The 7233-nt window shown below is 39.9% G+C and overlaps 1 pseudogene; it reads left to right on the top strand.

Moving 5' to 3' along the window:
* Positions 1–563: 563 nt before the first annotated feature.
* On the top strand, positions 564–4006 carry LOC144292068 (10 kDa heat shock protein, mitochondrial pseudogene; annotated as a pseudogene).
* Positions 4007–7233: the final 3227 nt, after the last annotated feature.

Below are 7233 nucleotides of genomic sequence, written 5' to 3'. Positions count from 1 at the left end.
GAACATTTCCATCACCACAAATTTCCCTCTTTTTTTTTCATCATAATAAGTGTATTCTTTAATTCCCATCACTTATTTCACCCATCACCCCCCACCCTGGTAACCATTAATTTGTTCTCTATAGTTAAGAGTCTGATTCTTGGTTTGTCTCCCTCTCTTTCTCTCTCTTTTTTCTTTGCTTGTTTGTTTTGTTTCTTAAATTCACATATGAATGAAATCACATGAATACCGCATCTTCCTTATGCGTTCATCTATCAATGGACATCTAGGTTGCTTCCATATCTTGGCTATTGTAACTGATGCTGCCATAAAGATGCTCAACCTCACTAATCATCAGGAAAGTATAAACTGGGACCTCTGGGTGGCTCAGCGGTTAAGCATCTGCCTTCAGCTCAGTGCCTGATCCTGGAGTCCCTGGATCCAGTCCCAGATCAGGCTCCCTACATGGAGCCTGCTTCTCCCTCTGCCTGTGTCTCTGCCTCTCTCTCTCTGTGTCTCTCAAGAATAAATGAATAAAATCTTTAAAAAAAAAAAAAAAAAAGGAAAGTATAAACCAAACCACCATGGGGTGACCCACCATTATGATGTAGTATTTTTGTAGCCACAATTTTTGATAGTCATTATAATTTTTAAATGTTCACAGCATTTACCCCAAACTATTAGCTAAATACTTCTTTGGTTAAAGAAGAACCAATGATTTTCAGATTTTTTTCTAATATTACCATTGTTAAAGTGATTGAACATGGAGCCCATTAGACTGTAGTGGCTCTAATGTCTTGATAGCCTGTGTAAGTGAAACTAAACCTAAACCAGAGTCAAGTCCTATAAATGCCTCAAAGTGAAGAAATCAAAACTTAAGAACAACTGTAATCACAATGTGACGGTCCAAGTGGTTTTTCCCAAATAAGGCTACTCTAAGTTATAGCCAATCAAATCGTTTCCTTGCTTTGCTTTTGCTTGTTCTATAAAAGCTTTTTCCATTCCCATGGAGCGTTCCTAACCATTCTTGGTTTGACATTGCCTGATCAAAATTCTCTTGGGTCATATAGACTTTTCTTTTCTTTTCTTTCTTTTTTTTTTTTTTTTGACTTTTCAAAATCTTAATGTACCTCAGTTTCTTTGAACGTCATTCATTGAAATATTCTCAATTTATAGGTTTTTTTCATGAATGTGAATAATAAGATAAACTCATTCCTGGTTGAAATATTTTATGCCTCTGAGAATTATATATGTATATGTGCTTTATTTATTATATATGCCTACAAGTACATAGGTATTATATGTTCTAAAATATATATGCCTCTAAGAATTATAAAAATGTCTATTTCAAATCAGACCATTCTACGGTCTGTCAAACATTCAAGAGATCATTTTTATTTTCTTTATATACATAATTATTTCAATAGAAGACAATTCATATTTCATTTATCTGAGCTTACTATTATTTCTTCTTTGCATTTGCTTTTCTTTTTGCTTAAGTACATCATGTCATAATTCTTTCTCTCTTTTTGTTAGATAGGTTGCACACCCAATGTGGGGCTTGAATTCTCAACCCTGAGATCAAGAGTCAGATGCTCTAAACTCCTCTAGCCAGCACCCCTCATAATTATTTCAATGACAGTATTAGAGTGAGAAAAATCTTGTAAATTGAAAGGGTTCGTTTAAGGATAAAAAAGCAGAAGTGCTACTTTATAACACAGGCACGTTTATGGAGCAGATTACTAGTAGAGATAGTATAACCATTAAAATTCCACATAAATTTAAGAAGAACTCAAGGAAATTAATTAATAAGAGATCTCAGGGGCATGTGGCTGGCTCAGTCGGTGGAGCACATGACTCTTGATCTCAGGGTTGTGAGCTTACAACCACTTACAGGAACTCATCTGAATTCATTTACTTTTTTTTGAGAAAATGCTTAACCTTAACAGCACACACATAAAAATCATCGGAGGTTTGACACATTTTCTTAAGAACCTATTTGTTTTTTAATTTTAATTCCAGTATTTTTTAAAAAGATTTTATTTATTTATTCATGAGAGACACACAGAGAGAGGCAGAGACACAGGCAGAGGGAGAAGCAGGCTCCAGGCAGGGATCCTGATGTGGAACCGGATCCCGGGTCTCCAGGATCACACCCTGAGCCAAAGGCAGGCGCTAAACTGCTGAGCCACCCAGGCATCCCTTAATTCCAGTATAGTTAACATAGAGTATTGACAACCTGCTTTGAGCAAGTAATTTTTTTTAACGAATTTTTTTATATGACTGAGACAGAGAGAGTGCACATGAGAGAGCACAAGCAGGAAGAGCAGCAGGCAGAGGGAGAAGCAGGCTCCCTACTGAGCAAGGAGCCTAACATGGGATGGATCCCAGACCTGGGATCATGACCTGAGCTGAAGGCAGATGCTTAACAGATTGAGCTACTCAGGTGCCTGATATGATATATTCTAAACAGTGAAGTCATCTGGACACTTTGGTGACCCTAAGCATAAAAAAGAACATAGGTAAAAGCTCTTATCAGTGGTGGAGTGCTTCTACTCAAATTTATGCACAAAAACAATTTTTTAAAAAGATTTTATTTATTTATTCATGAGAGACACACACAGAGAGAAGCAGAGACACAGGCAGAGGCAGAAGCAGGCTCCATGCAGGGAGCCCCACGTGGGACTCCAGGTCTCCAGGATCCCGCCTTAGGCTGAAGATGGCGCTAAACCGCTGAGGCACCTGGGCTGCCCTGCACAAGAAACATTAAATTAAGTCAACACACAGACAAAAAATTAAGTCAACACATATTTAGCATAAAAGAGAACTTCTTATTCTCTTTTATGGACTCTCCCTAAGGTGCAGAAATTTAAGTCTTTCTATGATGTGTATCCTTTAGAAGATCTTTTACATTAGTGAGAAAACAAATATTTACTGAGGCCTCACAGTTGCAGAGTCAAACGAACATATTGAAATACATAATAAAGGGCAGCCCAGGTGGCTCAGCGGTTTAACACTGCCTTCAGCCCAGGGCCTGTGTCCTAGAGACCCGGGATTGAGTCCCGCATGGGGCTCCCTGCAGGGAGCCTGATTCCCGCATGGGGCTCCCTGCAGGGAGCCTGATTCCCTCTCCCTGTGTCTCTGCCTCTCATGAATAAATAATTAAAATCTTAAAAACACACACACACACACACACAATAAAGAGTAGGTTAAGAAAATAGAATAGATTTTTGCTTTGACTGTAAAAGAATGGACAAATAGAAGTAGGATAAAGAAAGAAAATATCAAAAAAAGAAAGAAAGAAAGAAAATATCTAGGGGCACCTGGGTGGTTAAGTCAGTTGAGTGTCTCTTTGGCTCAGATCGTGATCCCAGGGTCCTGAGATTGAGTCCCACATCGAGTCCTACATCAGGCTCCCTGCTCAGTGGGGAGTCTACTTCTCCCTCTGCCCCTCCCCTTCTCTCATGCTTGCTCTCTCTCAAACAAATAAATAAAATCTTTTTAAAAAATCTAATGAGTATATAGATAAAAAATAGGATAAAGAAAATAGATCATTAATAATAATTGCTCAGAATGTGACTTAGAATTAGGAACTGTGCTAGGAGCTTGCTGAAAAGCAACACTGGCTTTTCCCATTCACGGGGCCTGTGGGTCAGACTATGGGCCTCCTTGCGCTGTGGCAGCTCCAGAGCAGGTGGGGCTGCGGTGGCAGGAGTCCTGGCAGGGCAGGCGGTTAGAAAGTTTCTTCTCCTCTTTGACATGAGTTTTAGTCAAAAGGAGTGCAGCTGAAACAGTAACCAAAGGAGGTATTATGCTTCCAGAAAAATCTCAAGGAAAAGTGCTGTAAACAACAGTAGTAGCTGTTGGATCAGGTTCTAAAGGAAAGGGTGGAGAGATTGAACCAGTTAGTGTGAAAGTTGGAAATAAAGTTCTTCTCCCAGAATATGGAGGCACCAAAGTAGTTCTAGATGACAAGGATTATTTCTTATTTAGAGATGGTGACATTCTCGGAAAGTATGTGGACTGAAATCACAATTAAAATGGCATGAAGGGATCCCTGGGTGGCGCAGCGGTTTGGCGCCTGCCTTTGGCCCAGGGCGCAATCCTGGAGACCCGGGATTGAATCCCATGTCGGGCTCCCGGTGCATGGAGCCTGCTTCTCCCTCTGCCTGTGTCTCTGCCTCTCTCTCTCTCTCTCTCACTGTGTGCCTATCATAAATAAATAAAAGTTTAAAAAAAATTAAAAATAAATAAATAAAATGGCATGAAGCGAAGCTGCCCATTCCAGTGAAGTTGTGAAATCTTGCATCATGTAAATAATTTTCATGTCTCTCTTTTATAATAAACTAATGGTATCCAAACTGAAAAAATAGAAAAAAAAAAAGGCAACAGAAAAATAGCACCTTTGTCTTTCCCAGCCCTGCCCTCAGATTTTTTCTCAAAGACCCAAAAGCCCTCTCCAGACATGGGACCCTCTATTACTTCCCTACTGCTGCTATGACAAACTGACTTAAAGCGACAGAAATATTGGAGCTCCCGGCTGACTCCATCAGAAGAGCCTGCCACTCGTGACCCAGGGCTGTGACTTCAAGCCCCACATTGGGCATCGCTTACTTTAAAACAAACAAACAAACAAACAAACAAACAAACAGAAATGTATTCCTTCACAGGTCTGGAGGCTAGAAGTCAGAGATCAAGGCATTGGTAGGGCCATGTGCAGGTGCTAAGGAAGAATGTTCCTCATTTTTTCCTAGCTTCCGGTGGCTGCCCACACCCTTGACATTCCTTCCTTGTAGATGCGCTCCTTCAATCTCTGCCTCCAGGGTCCTGGGGTCTTTTCCCCTCTGTCTCTGTGTCTTTTGTATCTTTGTATCCAAAGATTTCTCTCTTCTTGGAAGGACACCAGTCATTGGATTAGGACCCACCCTAATCCCGTATGACCCCAGTTTAACTTGATGACATCTCCAAAGACTGTTTGCAAGTAAGGTCACATTCACAGGTATGGGGTGAAGGGTGGGTGTGTTAAGACTTCAAAATATCTTTTTAGGGGACACAACTTACCCTAAAGCCCTCTCCTGGGCTGTTTTGTTAGGCCACACCTTATGCACTACGAGCTCCTAGTGATCTAAAGTAGACTGTAGGCTACATGGGATGTTGGAATAAGTAGTATACCTTGTATTTATTCTTATCTTTGAGTAAATGTAAAATTAGGCTCAATTAGTATTTAGTATGTGGATTTTTAAAAAGGATTTTATTTATTTTTTCATGAGAGACACACAGAGAGAGGCAGAGGCACAGGCAGAGGGAGAAGCAGGCTTCATGCAGGGAGCCCCATGGGGGACTTGATCACAGGACCCCAGGATCATGCCCTGAACCAAAGGCAGACGCTCAACCACTGAGCCACCGATTTTTGACTCTGGCACCCTGTCACTCATACATCGGTCATTCAGTGTCAAATATATTTTTCTTAGGAAAGACCTGGAGTTGCTGACATGGAGGCATCATCACACTTTAGAATACTAAGCCAATTGCAGATTACACAAGCCTAATTACTAGATTTATAGGTTGTATTACCTAATTTTAATGAAGCCAACCCTCACAAAATTAATCTATGGCTTTACAAAGATCCTCCCAAGAGAAGTGCCTGGCTGACTCGGTCAGTGGAACATGCAATGTTTGATCTCTGGGTTACAAGTTCAAACCCCTCATTGAAAGTGAAGCCTACTTAAAAAAAAAAAGAAAAAGAAAAATCCCTCAGAGCCACAATTCTCCAAGCGTGGTCTGGGGACTCACAGGAGATCTGACTGCCTCAAATACATAGCACTAAGACATTACGTGCCTGTTTCCACGCTCAAAGTCTCCCGAGTATGCAGTGGGGTTTTCTAGAGGCTTCGTGTCATGGATGATGTCATCATTCTGCTACAAATGGAAGGTGTGCTTGGGATTCTTGTTCTTAAAATTGTCTCTGTTTTAATTTCCAATATGATAAATATCAAAAGATATATAACCACACCAAAAAACATCTCTTTGAGGTCTATAATTTTTAATGTAGAAAGAGATCCCAAGCCCCAAAAATCTGAGAAATCACAGATTGAAGGTAACATGAACATTGTGGGCAGGAGCTAACAAGGAAATGACATATAATGACAAACTCTTAGAAAGCTACTTTACAATATAAAAACAAGGATGTAGATCTAATCAGATCTGGGATCCCTGGGTGGTGCAGCGGTTTGGCGCCTGCCTTTGGCCCAGGGTGCAATACTGGAGACCCGGAATCGAATCCCACATCCGGCTCCCGGTGCATGGAGCCTGCTTCTCCCTCTGCCTGTGTTTCTGCCTCTCTCTCTCTCTCTCTCTCTGTGACTATCATAAAAAAAAAAAGATCTAATCAGATCCGATGAGAATTGGGCTAGATATAGAAAATTATGAAGGCTCTTTGAATTAAGGATTTCTATCTGTTATCATTATTGATAAACTTTGCCCTAAGGTGTTTATTATATATAAACTCTTTATGAAATATGTTTCTGGTTTTGATAGCCATTAAGAGCAAAGTACCATAAACTGAACTTAGTGTTTTTATGAATTGCTGTTTCAATGCAAATATTTTAAAGGACCACAATTAGTCATTTTGCTTTCACTACAAAGTTAGTACTGAAAACATTTTTAGTAAGAACAAGAAGTCTTGATTTTGTGAATAATAGAATAAATAATTTTTAAAATTATCATTAGTTCAGCCTTCTAAAATGTTATTGCCCAATTTTATAATGCAAATAATATATTGGTTTTGTGATTGATGTAATTAACTGCATAAAAATAAGTGAAGGTCATGTTGAGGGTTCTTTTTTTTCTTTTTTCTTAATTTATTCATTCAGGAGAGACAGAGGGGGTGAGAGAGGCAGAGACACAGGCAGAGGGAGAAGCAGGCTCCATACAGAGAGCCTGACGTGGGACCTGATCCAGGGTCTCCAGGATCACATCCTGGGCCAAATGCGGCACTAAACCGCTGAGCCACCCAGGCTGCCCGATGTTGAGGGTTCTTTGTCGAAATGTTTACTGACGGGGTGCAATATAAAAAAAATTTTGAAAAAAAAAATTTGACCATCTGTCTGCTTGTTCAAATGCACATCCCTGTCCCCAAATTGAACCCACTGAACAAGATTCCTTTGGGATCTGATATATTGCATTTAAAGCTATACACGATTTTTTTTTTTTAGGGTTCTATTTATTTATTCATGAGACAGAGAAAGAGGCAGA

The sequence above is a fragment of the Canis aureus genome, chromosome 21 (assembly GCF_053574225.1).
Source record: "Canis aureus isolate CA01 chromosome 21, VMU_Caureus_v.1.0, whole genome shotgun sequence".
Lineage (NCBI taxonomy): Eukaryota > Metazoa > Chordata > Mammalia > Carnivora > Canidae > Canis > Canis aureus.
This window is presented reverse-complemented; position numbering and strand designations above follow the sequence as displayed.